Genomic DNA, 22056 nt, shown 5'->3' with positions numbered 1-22056 from the left:
AGCAGAGGGCATGGTTTGAGAATAAGGGGTAGGTCATTTAGGACAGAGTTAAGGAAAAATTTATCCCAGAGAGTTGTGGGTGTCTGGAATGTACTGCCTTGGAAGGAAGTGGAGGCCAATTCTCTGGATGCTTTCAAGTAGGAGCTAGATAGCTATCTTATGGATAGGGGAATCAAGGGATATCGGGACAAGGCAGGAACCGGGTATTGATAGTAGATGATCAGCCATGATCTCAAAATGGCGGTGCAGGCTCGAAGGGCCGAATGGTCTACTTCTGCACCTATTGTCTATTGTCCCACAGGAGGAAGGGGGATGGGGAAGAGAGATCCCACAGGAGGATGGGGGATGTGGAATAGAGATCCCACAGGAGGACGGGGGATGGGGAGGAAATTTCCAGCAGGAGGAGGTGGATGGGGAAGAGTGATCCCACAGGAGGATGGGAGATGGGGAAGAGAGATCCCACAGGAGGAAGGGGGCTGGGGAAGAGAGATCCCACAGGAGGATGGGGGATGTGGAAGAGAGATCCCACAGAGGGAAGGAGGATTGGGAAGAAATTTCCGGCAGGAATAATTGGATGCGGAAGAGAGATCCCACAATAGGAAGCAGAATCAGGAAGAGAGATCCAACAGGAGGTAGGGGGATGAGAAAGAGAGATACCACAGGAGGAAGGGGATTGGGAAAGAGAGATCACACTGGAGGTAGGGGGCTGGGGAAGAGAGATCCCACAGGAGGATGGGAGATGGGGAAGAGAGATCCCACAGGAGGAATGGGGCTGGGGAAGAGAGATCCCACAGGAGGAAGGAGAATGGGAAAGAGAGATCCCACTGGAGGTAGGGGGCTGGGGAAGAGAGATCCCACAGGAGGATGGGAGATGGGGAAGAGAGATCCCACAGGAGGAAGGGGGTTGGGGAAGAGAGATCCCACAGGAGGAAGAGGGCTGGGGAAGAGAGATCCCACAGGAGGATGGGAGATGGGGAAGAGAGATCCCACAGAGGGAAGGAGGATTGGGAAGAAATTTCCGGCAGGAGTTATTGGATGCGGAAGAGAGATCCCACAATAGGAAGTAGAATCAGGAAGAGAGATCCAACAGGAGGTAGGGGGATGGGAAAGAGAGATACCACAGGAGGAAGGGGATTGGGAAAGAGAGATCCCACTGTAGGTAGGGGGCTGGGGAAGAGAGATCCCACAGGAGGATGGGAGATGGGGAAGAGAGATCCCACAAGAGGAATGGGGCTGGGGAAGAGAGATCCCACAGGAGGATGGGACATGGGGAAGAGAGATCCCACAGGAGGAAGGGGGATGTGGAAGAGAGATCCCACAGAGGGAAGGAGGATTGGGAAGAAATTTCCGGCAGGAGTTATTGGATGCGGAAGAGAGACCCACAATAGGAAGCAGAATCAGGAAGAGACATCCAACAGGAGGTAGGGGAATGGGAAAGAGAGATACCACAGGAGGAAGGGGATTGGGAAGAGAGATCCCACAGGAGGAAGGGAGATGGGGAAGAGAGATCCCGCAGGAGGAAGGCAGATGGGGAAGAGATATCACACAGAAGGAAGGACGTTGGGGAACAGTGATCTCTCTGGAGGAATTAGATGGGGAAGAGAGATCCAACAGGAGGTAGTGTGATGGGAAAAAGAGATACCACAGGAGGAAGGGGGATGGGGAAGAGAGATCCCACAGGAGGTAGGGGGATGGGAAAGAGATACCACAGGAGGAAGGGGATCCGGAAGAGAGATCCCACAGGAGGAAGGGAGATGGGGAAGAGAGATCCCACAAAAGGAGGGGGATGGGGAAGAGATATCCCACAGGAGGAAGGGGATGAGGAGGAGAGATCCCATAGAAGGAGGGGGGATGGGGAAGAGAGATTCCTCAGGAGGAAGGGGATGGGGAAGAGAGATCCGACAGGAGGAAGGGAATGGGAAGGTGAGGTCCCACAGGAGGAAATGGATGGTGAAAAAGAGATCCCACAGGAGGAAGGGGGATGGGTAATTTCAACATACAGGTGAACTGGGAGACACAGTTTGGTGCTGGACCCCAGGATAGGGAGTTTGTAGAGTGCCTACGGGATGCATTCTTGGAACAGCTTGTACGAGAGCCGACCAGGGACAAGGCTATTCTGGATTTAGTCTTGTGTAATGAACTGGGTTTGATAAGTGATCTTGAAGCAAAGGAGCCATTAGGAGGTAGTGACCATAATATGATATGATTTTATCTACAGTTTGAGAAGGATAAGGGCAGCTCGGAGGTGTCAGTGTTGCAGTTGAACAGGGGAAACTATGGAGCCATGAGGGAGGAGCTGGCCAAAGTTGACTGGACGGATAGCCTAGCAGAAAAGACAGTGGAACAGCAATGGCAGGTATTCTTGGGAATAACGCACAAGGTGCAAAATCAGTTCATCCCCAGAGAAGGAAGGATTCAAAGGGGGGAAAGGGGCCACAGTGGTTGACAAAGGAAGTCAGAGATTGCATAGCATTAAAAAAAAAGGAAGTATGACAGAGCTAAGGTGAGTGGAAGGACGGATGATTGGGAAGATTTTAAGGAACAACAGAACTTAACTAAAAAGGCAATACGGGGAGAAAAAATGAGGTACGAACGCAAGCTAGCCAGGAATATAAAGGAAGATAGCAAAAGCTTTTTTAGGTATGTGAAGAGAAAGAAGAAAGTTAAGAACAATGTTGGGCCCTTGAAGAATGAATTGGGTGAAATTGTTATGGGAAACAGAGAAATGGCAGAAGAATTTAATGAGTACTTTAGATCTGTTTTCACTAAGGAAGACACAAGCAATCTCCCAGATGTATGGATGGGCCAAGGACATGGGGTAACAGAGGAAATGAAACAGATTGACATTAGGAAGGAAACGGTGATGAGTAGACTGATGGGACTGAAGTCTGACAAATCCCCGGGTCCAGATGGTGTGCATCCTAGGGTACTAAAGGAGGTGGCCCTGAAAATTGCGGATGCATTGGTAATCATTTTCCGATGTTCCTTAGATTCAGGATCAGTTCCTGAGGATTGGAGAATGGCTAATGTTATCCCATTTTTTAAGAAAGGAGGGAGGGAGAAAACAGAGAACTAACGACCTGTCATCCTGACATCAGTGGTGGGGAAGATGCTGGAGTCCATTATTAAGAATGAAAAGGTGGCATATCTAGATAGCAGTGATAGAATTGGGCCGAGCCAGCATGGATTTACCAAGGATAAATCATGCTTGATTAATCTGTTGGAGTTTTTCGAGTATGAAACCAGGAAGTTAGACGGGTGAGATCCAGTGGATGTAGTGTACCTCGATTTTCAGAAGGCATTTGATAAGGTCCCACATAGGAGACTGGTGGGTAAAATCAAAGCTCACGGCATCGGAGGGAAGACATTGACATGGATAGAAAACTGGTTGGCAGATAGAAAGCAAAGGGTTGCGGTGAATGGGTGTTTCTCGGAATGGCAGGTGGTGACCAGTGGGGTGCCACAGGGCTCGGTATTGGGAGCACAGCTGTTTACAATTTACATCAATGTTTTAGATAAAGGCATTGAGAATAACATCAGCAATTTTGCTGACGATACTAAGCTGGGTGGCAGTGTGACATGTGATGAGGATGTTAGGAGAATTCAGGGTGACTTGGATAAGCTGGGTGAGTGGGCAGATACTTGGCAGATGACGTTTAATGTGAATAAGTGTGAGGTTATCCACATTGGGAGTAAGCACAGGAAGGCAGATTATTATCTGAACGGTGTAGAGTTAGGTAAGGGAGAAATACAGAGAGATCTAGGAGTCATTGTTCATCAGTCACTGAAATTGAATGAGCAAGTGCAGCAGGCAGTGCAGAAGGCTAATGGAATGTTGGCCTCTATTACAAAGGGAATTGAGTACAAGAGCAAGGAAATCCTCTTGCATTTGTACAGAGCCCTGGTGAGACCACAGCTGGAGTATTGTGTACAGTTTTGGTCTCCAGGGTTAAGGAAGGACATCCTGGCTGTAGAGGAAGTGCAGCGTAGATTTACGAGGTTAATTCCTGGGATGTCTGGACTGTCTTACGCAGAGAGGTTAGAGAGACTGGGCTTGTACACACTGGAATTAAGGAGATTGAGAAGGGATCTGATTGAAACATAGAGGTTTAAGGGACTGGACAAGATAGAGGCAGGAAATATGTTCCAGATGCTGGGAGAGTCCAGTAGCAGAGGGCATGGTTTGAGAATAAGGGGTAGGTCATTTAGGACAGAGTTAAGGAAAAATTTATCCCAGAGAGTTGTGGGTGTCTGGAATGTACTGCCTTGGAAGGAAGTGGAGGCCAATTCTCTGGATGCTTTCAAGTAGGAGCTAGATAGCTATCTTATGGATAGGGGAATCAAGGGATATCGGGACAAGGCAGGAACCGGGTATTGATAGTAGATGATCAGCCATGATCTCAAAATGGCGGTGCAGGCTCGAAGGGCCGAATGGTCTACTTCTGCACCTATTGTCTATTGTCCCACAGGAGGAAGGGGGATGGGGAAGAGAGATCCCAAGGGAGGATGGGGGATGTGGAATAGAGATCCCACAGGAGGACGGGGGATGGGGAGGAAATTTCCAGCAGGAGGAGGTGGATGGGGAAGAGTGATCCCACAGTAGGAAGCAGCATCAGGAAGAGAGATCCAACAGGTGGTAGGGGGATGGGAAGAGAGATACCACAGGAGGAAGGGGATCCGGAAGAGAATTCCCACAGAAGGAAGGGAGATGGGGAAGAGAGATCCCACAAGAGGAAGGAGAATGGGAAGAAGAGATCCCACTGGAGGTAGGAGGCTGGGGAAGAGAGATCCCACAGGAGGATGGGAGATGGGGAAGAGAGATCCCACAGGAGGATGCGGATGGGGAAGAGAGATCTCACAGGCGGATGGGGGATGTGGAAGAGAGATCCCACAGGAGGAAGGGGGATGTGGAAGAGAGATCCCACAGAGTTAAGGAGGATTGGGAAGAAATTTCCGGCAGGAGTTATTGGATGCGGAAGAGAGATCCCACAATAGGAAGCAGAATCAGGAAGAGAGATCCAACAGGAGGTAGGGGGATGGGAAAGAGAGATACCACAGGAGGAAGGGGATTGGGAAGAGAGATCCCACAGGATGAAGGGGGCTGGGGAAGAGAGATCCCACAGGAGGATGGGAGATGGGGAAGAGAGATCCCACAGGAGGAAGGGGGCTGTGGAAGAGAGATCTCACAGGCGGATGGGGGATGGGGAAGAGAGATCCCACAGGAGGAAGGGGGATGTGGAAGAGAGATCCCACAGAGTTAAGGAGGATTGGGAAGAAATTTCCGGCAGGAGTTATTGGATGCGGAAGAGAGATCCCACAATAGGAAGCAGAATCAGGAAGAGAGATCCAACAGGAGGTAGGGGGATGGGAAAGAGAGATACCACAGGAGGAAGGGGATTGGGAAGAGAGATCCCACAGGAGGAAGGGAGATGGGGAAGAGAGATCCCACAGGAGGATGGGGGATGTGGAATAGAGATCCCACAGTAGGACGGGGGATGGGGAGGAAATTTCCAGCAGGAGGCATTTTGGCAGGAATAATCCAAATAGAACATACAGGGTAAATGGTAGGGCATTGAGGAATGCAGTGGAACAGAGAGATCTAGGAATAACAGTGCATAGTTCCCTGAAGGTGGAGTCTCATGTAGATAGGGTGGTGAAGAAGGCTTTTGGAACGCTGGCCTTTATAAATCAGAGCATTGAGTACAGAAGTTGGGATGTAATGTTAAAATTGTACAAGGCATTGGTAAGGCCAAATTTGGAATATTGTGTACAGTTCTGGTCACCGAATTATAGGAAAGATATCAATAAATTAGAGAGAGTGCAGAGACGATTTACTAGGATGTTACCTGGGTTTCAGCACTTAAGTTACAGAGAAAGGTTGAACAAGTTAGGTCTCTATTCATTGGAGCGTAGAAGGTTGAGGTGGGATTTGATCGAGGTATTTAAAATGTTGGGAGGGATAGATAGAGTTGACGTGAATAGGCTGTTTCCATTGAGAGTAGGGGAGATTCAAACGAGAGGACATGATTTGAGAGTTAGGGGGCAAAAGTTTAAGGGAAACACGAGGGGGTCTTTCTTTACTCAGAGAGTGATAGCTGTGTGGAATGAGCTTCCTGTAGAAGTAGTAGAGGCCAGTTCAGTTGTGTCATTTAAGGTAAAGTTGGATCGGTATATGGACAGGAAAGGAGTGGAGGGTTATGGGCTGAGTGCGGGTAGGTGGGACTAGGTGAGATTAAGAGTTCAGCACGGACTAGGAGGGACGGAATGGCCTGTTTCCGTGCTGTGATTGTTATATGGTTATAGGAGGTGGATGGGGAAGAGTGATCCCACAGTCGGAAGCAGCATCAGGAAGAGAGATCCAACAGGTGGTAGGGGGATGGGAAAGAGAGATACCACAGGAGGAAGGGGATCCGGAAGAGAATTCCCACAGAAGGAAGGGAGATGGGGAAGAGAGATCCCACAAGAGGAAGGAGAATGGGAAAGAGAGATCCAACTGGAGGAAGGGGGCTGGGGAAGAGAGATACAACAGGAGGATGGGAGATGGGGAAGAGAGATCCCACAGGAGGAATGGGGATGTGGAAGAGAGATCCCACAGAGGGAAGGAGGATTAGGAAGAAATTTCCGGCAGGAGTTATTGGATGCGGAAGAGAGATCCCACAATAGGAAGCAGAATCAGGAAGAGAGATCCAACAGGAGGTAGGGGGATGGGAAAGAGAGATACCACAGGAGGAAGGGGATTGGGAAGAGAGATCCCACAGGAGGAAGGGAGATGGGGAAGAGAGATCCCACAGGAGGATGGGAGATGGGGAAGAGAGATCCCACAGGAGGAATGGGGCTGGGGAAGAGAGATCCCACAGGAGGATGGGAGATGGGGAAGAGAGATCCCACAGGAGGATGGGAGATGGGGAAGAGAGATCCTACAGCAGGATGGGAGATGGAGAAGAGAGATCCCACAAGAGGAAGGAGAATGGGAAAGAGAGATCCCACTGGAGGTAGGGGGCTGGGGAAGAGAGATCCCACAGGAGGATGGGAGATGGGGAAGAGAGATCCCACAGGAGGTAGGGGGCTGGGGAAGAGAGATCCCACAGGAGGAAGGGGGCTGAGGAAGAGAGATCCCACAGGAGGAAGGGAGATGGGGAAGAGAGATCCCACAGGAGGATGGGAGATGGGGAAGAGAGATCCCACAGGAGGAAGGGGGCTGGGGAAGAGAGATCCTACAGGAGGATGGGAGATGGGGAAGAGAGATCCCACAGGAGGAAGTGGGATGTGGGAGAGAGATCCCACAGAGGGAAGGAGGATTGGGAAGAAATTTCCGGCAGGAGTTATTGGATGCAGAAGAGAGATCCCACAATGGGAAGCAGAATCAGGAAGAGAGATCCAACAGGAGGTAGGGGGATGGGAAAGAGAGATACGACAGGAGGAAGGGGATTGGGAAGAGAGATCCCACAGGAGGAAGGGAGATGGGGAAGAGAGATCCCACAGGACGATGGGGGATGTGGAATAGAGATCCCACAGGGGGACGGGGGATGGGGAGGAAATTTCCAGCAGGAGGAGGTGGATGGGGAAGAGTGATCCCACAGTAGGAAGCAGCATCAGGAAGAGAGATCCAACAGGTGGTAGGGGGATGGGAAGAGAGATACCACAGGAGGAAGGGGATCCGGAAGAGAATTCCCACAGAAGGAAGGGAGATGGGGAAGAGAGATCCCTCATGAGGAAGGAGAATGGGAAAGAGAGATCCCACGGAAGGTAGGGGGCTGGGGAAGTGAGATCCCACAGGAGGATGGGAGATGGGGAAGAGAGTTCCCACAGGAGGAATGGGGCTGGGGAAGAGAGATCCCTCAGGAGGATGGGAGATGGGGAAGAGAGATCCCACAGGAGGATGGGAGATGGGGAAGAGAGATCCTACAGCAGGATGGGAGATGGGGAAGAGATATCCCACAAGAGGAAGGAGAATGGGAAAGAGAGATCCCACTGGAGGTAGGGGGCTGGGGAAGAGAGATCCCAGAGGAGGATGGGAGATGGGGAAGAGAGATCCCACAGGAGGTAGTGGGCTGGGGAAGAGAGATCCCACAGGAGGAAGGGGGCTGGGGAAGAGAGATCCCACAGGAGGAAGGGAGATGGGGAAGAAAGATCCCACAGGAGGAAGGGGGCTGGGGAAGAGAGATCCCACAGGAGGATGGGAGATGGGGAAGAGTGATCCCACAGGAGGAAGGGGGCTGGGGAAGAGAGATCCCACAGGAGGATGGGAGATGGGGAAGAGAGAACCCACAGGAGGAAGGGGGATGTGGGAGAGAGATCCCACAGAGGGAAGGAGGATTGGGAAGAAATGTCCGGCAGGAGTTATTGGTTGCAGAAGAGAGATCCCACAATAGGAAGCAGAATCAGGAAGAGAGATCCAACAGGAGGTAGCGGATGGGAAAGAGAGATACCACAAGAGGAAGGGGATTGGGAAGAGAGATCCCACAGGAGGAAGTGAGATGGGGAAGAGAGATCCCACAGGAGGATGGGGGATGTGGAATAGAGATCCCACAGGAGGACGGGGGATGGGGAGGAAATTTCCAGCAGGAGGAGGTGGATGGGGAAGAGTGATCCCACAGTAGGAAGCAGCATCAGGAAGAGAGATCCAACAGGTGGTAGGGGGATGGGAAAGAGAGATACCACAGGAGGAAGGGGATCCGGAAGAGAATTCCCACAGAAGGAAGGGAGATGGGGAAGAGAGATCCCACTGGAGGTAGGGGGCTGGGGAAGAGAGATCCCAGAGGAGGATGGGAGATGGGGAAGAGAGATCCCACAGGAGGTAGTGGGCTGGGGAAGAGAGATCCCACAGGAGGAAGGGGATTGGGAAGAGAGATCCCACAGGAGGAAGGGAGATGGGGAAGAGAGATCCCACAGGAGGATGGGGGATGTGGAATAGAGATCCCACAGGGGGACGGGGGATGGGGAGCAAATTTCCAGCAGCAGGAGGTGGATGGGGAAGAGTGATCCCACAGTAGGAAGCAGCATCAGGAAGAGAGATCCAACAGGTGGTAGGGGGATGGGAAGAGAGATACCACAGGAGGAAGGGGATCCGGAAGAGAATTCCCACAGAAGGAAGGGAGATGGGGAAGAGAGATCCCACAAGAGGAAGGAGAATGGGAAAGAGAGATCCCACGGAAGGTAGGGGGCTGGGGAAGTGAGATCCCACAGGAGGATGGGAGATGGGGAAGAGAGTTCCCACAGGAGGAATGGGGCTGGGGAAGAGAGATCCCTCAGGAGGATGGGAGATGGGGAAGAGAGATCCCACAGGAGGATGGGAGATGGGGAAGAGAGATCCTACAGCAGGATGGGAGATGGGGAAGAGAGATCCCACAAGAGGAAGGAGAAAGGGAAAGAGAGATCCCACTGGAGGTAGGGGGCTGGGGAAGAGAGATTCCAGAGGAGGATGGGAGATGGGGAAGAGAGATCCCACAGGAGGTAGTGGGCTGGGGAAGAGAGATCCCACAGGAGGAAGGGGGCTGGGGAAGAGAGATCCCACAGGAGGAAGGGAGATGGGGAAGAAAGATCCCACAGGAGGAAGGGGGCTGGGGAAGAGAGATCCCACAGGAGGATGGGAGATGGGGAAGAGAGATCCCACAGGAGGAACGACGCTGGGGAAGAGAGATCCCACAGGAGGATTGGAGATGGGGAAGAGAGATCCCACAGGAGGAAGGGGGATGTGGGTGAGAGATCCCACAGAGGGAAGGAGGATTGGGAAGAAATGTCCGGCAGGAGTTATTGGTTGCAGAAGAGAGATCCCACAATAGGAAGCAGAATCAGGAAGAGAGATCCAACAGGAGGTAGGGGATGGGAAAGAGAGATACCACAAGAGGAAGGGGATTGGGAAGAGAGATCCCACAGGAGGAAGGGAGATGGGGAAGAGAGATCCCACAGGAGGAAGGGGGCTGAGGAAGAGAGATCCCACAGGAGGAAGGGAGATGGGGAAGAGAGATCCCACAGGAGGATGGGAGATGGGGAAGAGAGATCCCACAGGAGGAAGGGGGCTGGGGAAGAGAGATCCTACAGGAGGATGGGAGATGGGGAAGAGAGATCCCACAGGAGGAAGTGGGATGTGGGAGAGAGATCCCACAGAGGGAAGGAGGATTGGGAAGAAATTTCCGGCAGGAGTTATTGGATGCAGAAGAGAGATCCCACAATGGGAAGCAGAATCAGGAAGAGAGATCCAACAGGAGGTAGGGGGATGGGAAAGAGAGATACCACAGGAGGAAGGGGATTGGGAAGAGAGATCCCACAGAGGGAAGGAGGATTGGGAAGAAATTTCCGGCAGGAGTTATTGGATGCAGAAGAGAGATCCCACAATGGGAAGCAGAATCAGGAAGAGAGATCCAACAGGAGGTAGGGGGATGGGAAAGAGAGATACGACAGGAGGAAGGGGATTGGGAAGAGAGATCCCACAGGAGGAAGGGAGATGGGGAAGAGAGATCCCACAGGACGATGGGGGATGTGGAATAGAGATCCCACAGGGGGACGGGGGATGGGGAGGAAATTTCCAGCAGGAGGAGGTGGATGGGGAAGAGTGATCCCACAGTAGGAAGCAGCATCAGGAAGAGAGATCCAACAGGTGGTAGGGGGATGGGAAGAGAGACACCACAGGAGGAAGGGGATCCGGAAGAGAATTCCCACAGAAGGAAGGGAGATGGGGAAGAGAGATCCCTCAAGAGGAAGGAGAATGGGAAAGAGAGATCCCACGGAAGGTAGGGGGCTGGGGAAGTGAGATCCCACAGGAGGATGGGAGATGGGGAAGAGAGTTCCCACAGGAGGAATGGGGCTGGGGAAGAGAGATCCCTCAGGAGGATGGGAGATGGGGAAGAGAGATCCCACAGGAGGATGGGAGATGGGGAAGAGAGATCCTACAGCAGGATGGGAGATGGGGAAGAGATATCCCACAAGAGGAAGGAGAATGGGAAAGAGAGATCCCACTGGAGGTAGGGGGCTGGGGAAGAGAGATCCCAGAGGAGGATGGGAGATGGGGAAGAGAGATCCCACAGGAGGTAGTGGGCTGGGGAAGAGAGATCCCACAGGAGGAAGGGGGCTGGGGAAGAGAGATCCCACAGGAGGAAGGGAGATGGGGAAGAAAGATCCCACAGGAAGAAGGGGGCTGGGGAAGAGAGATCCCACAGGAGGATGGGAGATGGGGAAGAGAGATCCCACAGGAGGAAGGGGGCTGGGGAAGAGAGATCCCACAGGAGGATGGGAGATGGGGAAGAGAGAACCCACAGGAGGAAGGGGGATGTGGGAGAGAGATCCCACAGAGGGAAGGAGGATTGGGAAGAAATGTCCGGCAGGAGTTATTGGTTGCAGAAGAGAGATCCCACAATAGGAAGCAGAATCAGGAAGAGAGATCCAACAGGAGGTAGCGGATGGGAAAGAGAGATACCACAAGAGGAAGGGGATTTGGAAGAGAGATCCCACAGGAGGAAGTGAGATGGGGAAGAGAGATCCCACAGGAGGATGGGGGATGTGGAATAGAGATCCCACAGGAGGACGGGGGATGGGGAGGAAATTTCCAGCAGGAGGAGGTGGATGGGGAAGAGTGATCCCACAGTAGGAAGCAGCATCAGGAAGAGAGATCCAACAGGTGGTAGGGGGATGGGAAAGAGAGATACCACAGGAGGAAGGGGATCCGGAAGAGAATTCCCACAGAAGGAAGGGAGATGGGGAAGAGAGATCCCACTGGAGGTAGGGGGCTGGGGAAGAGAGATCCCAGAGGAGGATGGGAGATGGGGAAGAGAGATCCCACAGGAGGTAGTGGGCTGGGGAAGAGAGATCCCACAGGAGGAAGGGGATTGGGAAGAGAGATCCCACAGGAGGAAGGGAGATGGGGAAGAGAGATCCCACAGGAGGATGGGGGATGTGGAATAGAGATCCCACAGGGGGACGGGGGATGGGGAGGAAATTTCCATCAGGAGGACGTGGATGGGGAAGAGTGATCCCACAGTAGGAAGCAGCATCAGGAAGAGAGATCCAACAGGTGGTAGGGGGATGGGAAGAGAGATACCACAGGAGGAAGGGGATCCGGAAGAGAATTCCCACAGAAGGAAGGGAGATAGGGAAGAGAGATCCCACAAGAGGAAGGAGAATGGGAAAGAGAGATCCCACGGAAGGTAGGGGGCTGGGGAAGTGAGATCCCACAGGAGGATGGGAGATGGGGAAGAGAGTTCCCACAGGAGGAATGGGGCTGGGGAAGAGAGATCCCTCAGGAGGATGGGAGATGGGGAAGAGAGATCCCACAGGAGGATGGGAGATGGGGAAGAGAGATCCTACAGCAGGATGGGAGATGGGGAAGAGAGATCCCACAAGAGGAAGGAGAAAGGGAAAGAGAGATCCCACTGGAGGTAGGGGGCTGGGGAAGAGAGATCCCAGAGGAGGATGGGAGATGGGGAAGAGAGATCCCACAGGAGGTAGTGGGCTGGGGAAGAGAGATCCCACAGGAGGAAGGGGGATGGGGAAGAGAGATCCCACAGGAGGAAGGGAGATGGGGAAGAAAGATCCCACAGGAGGAAGGGGGCTGGGGAAGAGAGATCCCACAGGAGGATGGGAGATGGGGAAGAGAGATCCCACAGGAGGAACGACGCTGGGGAAGAGAGATCCCACAGGAGGATTGGAGATGGGGAAGAGAGATCCCACAGGAGGAAGGGGGATGTGGGAGAGACATCCCACAGAGGGAAGGAGGATTGGGAAGAAATGTCCGGCAGGAGTTATTGGTTGCAGAAGAGAGATCCCACAATAGGAAGCAGAATCAGGAAGAGAGATCCAACAGGAGGTAGGGGATGGGAAAGAGAGATACCACAAGAGGAAGGGGATTGGGAAGAGAGATCCCACAGGAGGAAGGGAGATGGGGAAGAGAGATCCCACAGGAGGATGGGAGATGGGGAAGAGAGATCCCACAGGAGGAATGGGGCTGGGGAAGAGAGATCCCACAGGAGGATGGGAGATGGGGAAGAGAGATCCCACAGGAGGATGGGAGATGGGGAAGAGAGATCCTACAGCAGGATGGGAGATGGAGAAGAGAGATCCCACAAGAGGAAGGAGAATGGGAAAGAGAGATCCCACTGGAGGTAGGGGGCTGGGGAAGAGAGATCCCACAGGAGGATGGGAGATGGGGAAGAGAGATCCCACAGGAGGTAGGGGGCTGGGGAAGAGAGATCCCACAGGAGGAAGGGGGCTGAGGAAGAGAGATCCCACAGGAGGAAGGGAGATGGGGAAGAGAGATCCCACAGGAGGATGGGAGATGGGGAAGAGAGATCCCACAGGAGGAAGGGGGCTGGGGAAGAGAGATCCTACAGGAGGATGGGAGATGGGGAAGAGAGATCCCACAGGAGGAAGTGGGATGTGGGAGAGAGATCCCACAGAGGGAAGGAGGATTGGGAAGAAATTTCCGGCAGGAGTTATTGGATGCAGAAGAGAGATCCCACAATGGGAAGCAGAATCAGGAAGAGAGATCCAACAGGAGGTAGGGGGATGGGAAAGAGAGATACCACAGGAGGAAGGGGATTGGGAAGAGAGATCCCACAGAGGGAAGGAGGATTGGGAAGAAATTTCCGGCAGGAGTTATTGGATGCAGAAGAGAGATCCCACAATGGGAAGCAGAATCAGGAAGAGAGATCCAACAGGAGGTAGGGGGATGGGAAAGAGAGATCCCACAGGAGGAAGGGGGCTGGGGAAGAGAGATCCTACAGGAGGATGGGAGATGGGGAAGAGAGATCCCACAGGAGGAAGTGGGATGTGGGAGAGAGATCCCACAGAGGGAAGGAGGATTGGGAAGAAATTTCCGGCAGGAGTTATTGGATGCAGAAGAGAGATCCCACAATGGGAAGCAGAATCAGGAAGAGAGATCCAACAGGAGGTAGGGGGATGGGAAAGAGAGATACCACAGGAGGAAGGGGATTGGGAAGAGAGATCCCACAGAGGGAAGGAGGATTGGGAAGAAATTTCCGGCAGGAGTTATTGGATGCAGAAGAGAGATCCCACAATGGGAAGCAGAATCAGGAAGAGAGATCCAACAGGAGGTAGGGGGATGGGAAAGAGAGATACGACAGGAGGAAGGGGATTGGGAAGAGAGATCCCACAGGAGGAAGGGAGATGGGGAAGAGAGATCCCACAGGACGATGGGGGATGTGGAATAGAGATCCCACAGGGGGACGGGGGATGGGGAGGAAATTTCCAGCAGGAGGAGGTGGATGGGGAAGAGTGATCCCACAGTAGGAAGCAGCATCAGGAAGAGAGATCCAACAGGTGGTAGGGGGATGGGAAGAGAGACACCACAGGAGGAAGGGGATCCGGAAGAGAATTCCCACAGAAGGAAGGGAGATGGGGAAGAGAGATCCCTCAAGAGGAAGGAGAATGGGAAAGAGAGATCCCACGGAAGGTAGGGGGCTGGGGAAGTGAGATCCCACAGGAGGATGGGAGATGGGGAAGAGAGTTCCCACAGGAGGAATGGGGCTGGGGAAGAGAGATCCCTCAGGAGGATGGGAGATGGGGAAGAGAGATCCCACAGGAGGATGGGAGATGGGGAAGAGAGATCCTACAGCAGGATGGGAGATGGGGAAGAGATATCCCACAAGAGGAAGGAGAATGGGAAAGAGAGATCCCACTGGAGGTAGGGGGCTGGGGAAGAGAGATCCCAGAGGAGGATGGGAGATGGGGAAGAGAGATCCCACAGGAGGTAGTGGGCTGGGGAAGAGAGATCCCACAGGAGGAAGGGGGCTGGGGAAGAGAGATCCCACAGGAGGAAGGGAGATGGGGAAGAAAGATCCCACAGGAAGAAGGGGGCTGGGGAAGAGAGATCCCACAGGAGGATGGGAGATGGGGAAGAGAGATCCCACAGGAGGAAGGGGGCTGGGGAAGAGAGATCCCACAGGAGGATGGGAGATGGGGAAGAGAGAACCCACAGGAGGAAGGGGGATGTGGGAGAGAGATCCCACAGAGGGAAGGAGGATTGGGAAGAAATGTCCGGCAGGAGTTATTGGTTGCAGAAGAGAGATCCCACAATAGGAAGCAGAATCAGGAAGAGAGATCCAACAGGAGGTAGCGGATGGGAAAGAGAGATACCACAAGAGGAAGGGGATTTGGAAGAGAGATCCCACAGGAGGAAGTGAGATGGGGAAGAGAGATCCCACAGGAGGATGGGGGATGTGGAATAGAGATCCCACAGGAGGACGGGGGATGGGGAGGAAATTTCCAGCAGGAGGAGGTGGATGGGGAAGAGTGATCCCACAGTAGGAAGCAGCATCAGGAAGAGAGATCCAACAGGTGGTAGGGGGATGGGAAAGAGAGATACCACAGGAGGAAGGGGATCCGGAAGAGAATTCCCACAGAAGGAAGGGAGATGGGGAAGAGAGATCCCACTGGAGGTAGGGGGCTGGGGAAGAGAGATCCCAGAGGAGGATGGGAGATGGGGAAGAGAGATCCCACAGGAGGTAGTGGGCTGGGGAAGAGAGATCCCACAGGAGGAAGGGGATTGGGAAGAGAGATCCCACAGGAGGAAGGGAGATGGGGAAGAGAGATCCCACAGGAGGATGGGGGATGTGGAATAGAGATCCCACAGGGGGACGGGGGATGGGGAGGAAATTTCCATCAGGAGGACGTGGATGGGGAAGAGTGATCCCACAGTAGGAAGCAGCATCAGGAAGAGAGATCCAACAGGTGGTAGGGGGATGGGAAGAGAGATACCACAGGAGGAAGGGGATCCGGAAGAGAATTCCCACAGAAGGAAGGGAGATAGGGAAGAGAGATCCCACAAGAGGAAGGAGAATGGGAAAGAGAGATCCCACGGAAGGTAGGGGGCTGGGGAAGTGAGATCCCACAGGAGGATGGGAGATGGGGAAGAGAGTTCCCACAGGAGGAATGGGGCTGGGGAAGAGAGATCCCTCAGGAGGATGGGAGATGGGGAAGAGAGATCCCACAGGAGGATGGGAGATGGGGAAGAGAGATCCTACAGCAGGATGGGAGATGGGGAAGAGAGATCCCACAAGAGGAAGGAGAAAGGGAAAGAGAGATCCCACTGGAGGTAGGGGGCTGGGGAAGAGAGATCCCAGAGGAGGATGGGAGATGGGGAAGAGAGATCCCACAGGAGGTAGTGGGCTGGGGAAGAGAGATCCCACAGGAGGAAGGGGGATGGGGAAGAGAGATCCCACAGGAGGAAGGGAGATGGGGAAGAAAGATCCCACAGGAGGAAGGGGGCTGGGGAAGAGAGATCCCACAGGAGGATGGGAGATGGGGAAGAGAGATCCCACAGGAGGAAGGGGGCTGGGGAAGAGAGATCCCACAGGAGGATTGGAGATGGGGAAGAGAGATCCCACAGGAGGAAGGGGGATGTGGGAGAGACATCCCACAGAGGGAAGGAGGATTGGGAAGAAATGTCCGGCAGGAGTTATTGGTTGCAGAAGAGAGATCCCACAATAGGAAGCAGAATCAGGAAGAGAGATCCAACAGGAGGTAGGGGATGGGAAAGAGAGATACCACAAGAGGAAGGGGATTGGGAAGAGAGATCCCACAGGAGGAAGGGAGATGGGGAAGAGAGATCCCACAGGAGGATGGGAGATGGGGAAGAGAGATCCCACAGGAGGAATGGGGCTGGGGAAGAGAGATCCCACAGGAGGATGGGAGATGGGGAAGAGAGATCCCACAGGAGGATGGGAGATGGGGAAGAGAGATCCTACAGCAGGATGGGAGATGGAGAAGAGAGATCCCACAAGAGGAAGGAGAATGGGAAAGAGAGATCCCACTGGAGGTAGGGGGCTGGGGAAGAGAGATCCCACAGGAGGATGGGAGATGGGGAAGAGAGATCCCACAGGAGGTAGGGGGCTGGGGAAGAGAGATCCCACAGGAGGAAGGGGGCTGAGGAAGAGAGATCCCACAGGAGGAAGGGAGATGGGGAAGAGAGATCCCACAGGAGGATGGGAGATGGGGAAGAGAGATCCCACAGGAGGAAGGGGGCTGGGGAAGAGAGATCCTACAGGAGGATGGGAGATGGGGAAGAGAGATCCCACAGGAGGAAGTGGGATGTGGGAGAGAGATCCCACAGAGGGAAGGAGGATTGGGAAGAAATTTCCGGCAGGAGTTATTGGATGCAGAAGAGAGATCCCACAATGGGAAGCAGAATCAGGAAGAGAGATCCAACAGGAGGTAGGGGGATGGGAAAGAGAGATACCACAGGAGGAAGGGGATTGGGAAGAGAGATCCCACAGAGGGAAGGAGGATTGGGAAGAAATTTCCGGCAGGAGTTATTGGATGCAGAAGAGAGATCCCACAATGGGAAGCAGAATCAGGAAGAGAGATCCAACAGGAGGTAGGGGGATGGGAAAGAGAGATACGACAGGAGGAAGGGGATTGGGAAGAGAGATCCCACAGGAGGAAGGGAGATGGGGAAGAGAGATCCCACAGGACGATGGGGGATGTGGAATAGAGATCCCACAGGGGGACGGGGGATGGGGAGGAAATTTCCAGCAGGAGGAGGTGGATGGGGAAGAGTGATCCCACAGTAGGAAGCAGCATCAGGAAGAGAGATCCAACAGGTGGTAGGGGGATGGGAAGAGAGATACCACAGGAGGAAGGGGATCCGGAAGAGAATTCCCACAGAAGGAAGGGAGATGGGGAAGAGAGATCCCACTGGAGGTAGGGGGCTGGGGAAGTGAGATCCCAGAGGAGGATGGGAGATGGGGAAGAGAGTTCCCACAGGAGGAATGGGGCTGGGGAAGAGAGATCCCTCAGGAGGATGGGAGATGGGGAAGAGAGATCCCACAGGAGGAAGGAGAATGGGAAAGAGAGATCCTACAGCAGGATGGGAGATGGGGAAGAGATATCCCACAAGAGGAAGGAGAATGGGAAAGAGAGATCCCACTGGAGTTAGGGGGCTGGGGAAGAGAGATCACACAGGAGGATGGGAGATGGGGAAGAGAGATCCCACAGGAGGTAGTGGGCTGGGGAAGAGAGATCCCACAGGAGGAAGGGGGCTGGGGAAGAGAGATCCCACAGGAGGAAGGGAGATGGGGAAGAAAGATCCCACAGGAGGAAGGTTGCTGGGGAAGAGAGATCCCACAGGAGGATGGGAGATGGGGAAGATAGATCCCACAGGAGGAAGGGGGCTGTGGAAGAGAGATCCCACAGGAGGATGGGAGATGGGGAAGAGAGAACCCACAGGAGGAAGGGGGATGTGGGAGAGAGATCCCACAGAGGGAAGGATGATTGGGAAGAAATGTCCGGCAGGAGTTATTGGTTGCAGAAGAGAGATCCCACAATAGGAAGCAGAATCAGGAAGAGAGATCCAACAGAAGGTAGCGGATGGGAAAGTGAGATACCACAAGAGGAAGGGGATTGGGAAGAGAGATCCCACAGGAGGAAGTGAGATGGGGAAGAGAGATCCCACAGGAGGACGGGGGATGGGGAGGAAATTTCCAGCAGGAGGAGGTGGATGGGGAAGAGTGATCCCACAGTAGGAAGCAGCATCAGGAAGAGAGATCCAACAGGTGGTAGGGGGATGGGAAAGAGAGATACCACAGGAGGAAGGGGATCCGGAAGAGAATTCCCACAGAAGGAAGGGAGATGGGGAAGAGAGATCCCACTGGAGGTAGGGGGCTGGGGAAGAGAGATCCCAGAGGAGGATGGGAGATGGGGAAGAGAGATCCCACAGGAGGTAGTGGGCTGGGGAAGAGAGATCCCACAGGAGGAAGGGGATTGGGAAGAGAGATCCCACAGGAGGAAGGGAGATGGGGAAGAGAGATCCCACAGGAGGATGGGGGATGTGGAATAGAGATCCCACAGGGGGACGGGGGATGGGGAGGAAATTTCCAGCAGGAGGAGGTGGATGGGGAAGAGTGATCCCACAGTAGGATGGGAGATGGGGAAGAGAGATCCTACAGCAGGATGGGAGATGGGGAAGAGATATCCCACAAGAGGAAGGAGAATGGGAAAGAGAGATCCCACTGGAGGTAGGGGGCTGGGGAAGAGAGATCCCAGAGGAGGATGGGAGATGGGGAAAAGAGATCCCACAGGAGGTAGTGGGCTGGGGAAGAGAGATCCCACAGGAGGAAGGGGGCTGGGGAAGAGAGATCCCACAGGAGGAAGGGAGATGGGGAAGAAAGATCCCACAGGAAGAAGGGGGCTGGGGAAGAGAGATCCCACAGGAGGATGGGAGATGGGGAAGAGAGATCCCACAGGAGGAAGGGGGCTGGGGAAGAGAGATCCCACAGGAGGATGGGAGATGGGGAAGAGAGAACCCACAGGAGGAAGGGGGATGTGGGAGAGAGATCCCACAGAGGGAAGGAGGATTGGGAAGAAATGTCCGGCAGGAGTTATTGGTTGCAGAAGAGAGATCCCACAATAGGAAGCAGAATCAGGAAGAGAGATCCAACAGGAGGTAGCGGATGGGAAAGAGAGATACCACAAGAGGAAGGGGATTGGGAAGAGAGATCCCACAGGAGGAAGTGAGATGGGGAAGAGAGATCCCACAGGAGGATGGGGGATGTGGAATAGAGATCCCACAGGAGGACGGGGGATGGGGAGGAAATTTCCAGCAGGAGGAGGTGGATGGGGAAGAGTGATCCCACAGTAGGAAGCAGCATCAGGAAGAGAGATCCAACAGGTGGTAGGGGGATGGGAAAGAGAGATACCACAGGAGGAAGGGGATCCGGAAGAGAATTCCCACAGAAGGAAGGGAGATGGGGAAGAGAGATCCCACTGGAGGTAGGGGGCTGGGGAAGAGAGATCCCAGAGGAGGATGGGAGATGGGGAAGAGAGATCCCACAGGAGGTAGTGGGCTGGGGAAGAGAGATCCCACAGGAGGAAGGGGATTGGGAAGAGAGATCCCACAGGAGGAAGGGAGATGGGGAAGAGAGATCCCACAGGAGGATGGGGGATGTGGAATAGAGATCCCACAGGGGGACGGGGGATGGGGAGGAAATTTCCATCAGGAGGACGTGGATGGGGAAGAGTGATCCCACAGTAGGAAGCAGCATCAGGAAGAGAGATCCAACAGGTGGTAGGGGGATGGGAAGAGAGATACCACAGGAGGAAGGGGATCCGGAAGAGAATTCCCACAGAAGGAAGGGAGATAGGGAAGAGAGATCCCACAAGAGGAAGGAGAATGGGAAAGAGAGATCCCACGGAAGGTAGGGGGCTGGGGAAGTGAGATCCCACAGGAGGATGGGAGATGGGGAAGAGAGTTCCCACAGGAGGAATGGGGCTGGGGAAGAGAGATCCCTCAGGAGGATGGGAGATGGGGAAGAGAGATCCCACAGGAGGATGGGAGATGGGGAAGAGAGATCCTACAGCAGGATGGGAGATGGGGAAGAGAGATCCCACAAGAGGAAGGAGAAAGGGAAAGAGAGATCCCACTGGAGGTAGGGGGCTGGGGAAGAGAGATCCCAGAGGAGGATGGGAGATGGGGAAGAGAGATCCCACAGGAGGTAGTGGGCTGGGGAAGAGAGATCCCACAGGAGGAAGGGGGATGGGGAAGAGAGATCCCACAGGAGGAAGGGAGATGGGGAAGAAAGATCCCACAGGAGGAAGGGGGCTGGGGAAGAGAGATCCCACAGGAGGATGGGAGATGGGGAAGAGAGATCCCACAGGAGGAACGACGCTGGGGAAGAGAGATCCCACAGGAGGATTGGAGATGGGGAAGAGAGATCCCACAGGAGGAAGGGGGATGTGGGAGAGACATCCCACAGAGGGAAGGAGGATTGGGAAGAAATGTCCGGCAGGAGTTATTGGTTGCAGAAGAGAGATCCCACAATAGGAAGCAGAATCAGGAAGAGAGATCCAACAGGAGGTAGGGGATGGGAAAGAGAGATACCACAAGAGGAAGGGGATTGGGAAGAGAGATCCCACAGGAGGAAGGGAGATGGGGAAGAGAGATCCCACAGGAGGATGGGAGATGGGGAAGAGAGATCCCACAGGAGGAATGGGGCTGGGGAAGAGAGATCCCACAGGAGGATGGGAGATGGGGAAGAGAGATCCCACAGGAGGATGGGAGATGGGGAAGAGAGATCCTACAGCAGGATGGGAGATGGAGAAGAGAGATCCCACAAGAGGAAGGAGAATGGGAAAGAGAGATCCCACTGGAGGTAGGGGGCTGGGGAAGAGAGATCCCACAGGAGGATGGGAGATGGGGAAGAGAGATCCCACAGGAGGTAGGGGGCTGGGGAAGAGAGATCCCACAGGAGGAAGGGGGCTGAGGAAGAGAGATCCCACAGGAGGAAGGGAGATGGGGAAGAGAGATCCCACAGGAGGATGGGAGATGGGGAAGAGAGATCCCACAGGAGGAAGGGGGCTGGGGAAGAGAGATCCTACAGGAGGATGGGAGATGGGGAAGAGAGATCCCACAGGAGGAAGTGGGATGTGGGAGAGAGATCCCACAGAGGGAAGGAGGATTGGGAAGAAATTTCCGGCAGGAGTTATTGGATGCAGAAGAGAGATCCCACAATGGGAAGCAGAATCAGGAAGAGAGATCCAACAGGAGGTAGGGGGATGGGAAAGAGAGATACCACAGGAGGAAGGGGATTGGGAAGAGAGATCCCACAGAGGGAAGGAGGATTGGGAAGAAATTTCCGGCAGGAGTTATTGGATGCAGAAGAGAGATCCCACAATGGGAAGCAGAATCAGGAAGAGAGATCCAACAGGAGGTAGGGGGATGGGAAAGAGAGATACGACAGGAGGAAGGGGATTGGGAAGAGAGATCCCACAGGAGGAAGGGAGATGGGGAAGAGAGATCCCACAGGACGATGGGGGATGTGGAATAGAGATCCCACAGGGGGACGGGGGATGGGGAGGAAATTTCCAGCAGGAGGAGGTGGATGGGGAAGAGTGATCCCACAGTAGGAAGCAGCATCAGGAAGAGAGATCCAACAGGTGGTAGGGGGATGGGAAGAGAGATACCACAGGAGGAAGGGGATCCGGAAGAGAATTCCCACAGAAGGAAGGGAGATGGGGAAGAGAGATCCCACTGGAGGTAGGGGGCTGGGGAAGAGAGATCCCAGAGGAGGATGGGAGATGGGGAAGAGAGTTCCCACAGGAGGAATGGGG

At 53.9% G+C, this 22056-nt stretch overlaps 1 protein-coding gene across 1 annotated transcript in view; it reads right to left on the bottom strand.

Annotated features, from left to right (window-relative positions):
* Positions 1-22056, bottom strand: part of LOC140720056 (NACHT, LRR and PYD domains-containing protein 3-like) — a 209740-nt gene that overhangs the window by 10396 nt on the left and 177288 nt on the right. The gene's annotated exons all lie outside the window — the stretch shown is intronic.

The sequence above is a fragment of the Hemitrygon akajei genome, unplaced genomic scaffold (genome assembly GCF_048418815.1).
Source record: "Hemitrygon akajei unplaced genomic scaffold, sHemAka1.3 Scf000035, whole genome shotgun sequence".
In the NCBI taxonomy this organism is placed as follows: Eukaryota; Metazoa; Chordata; class Chondrichthyes; order Myliobatiformes; family Dasyatidae; genus Hemitrygon; species Hemitrygon akajei.
Note: the sequence above shows the minus strand (reverse complement) of the source record. Positions and strands in the feature narration are given on the sequence as shown.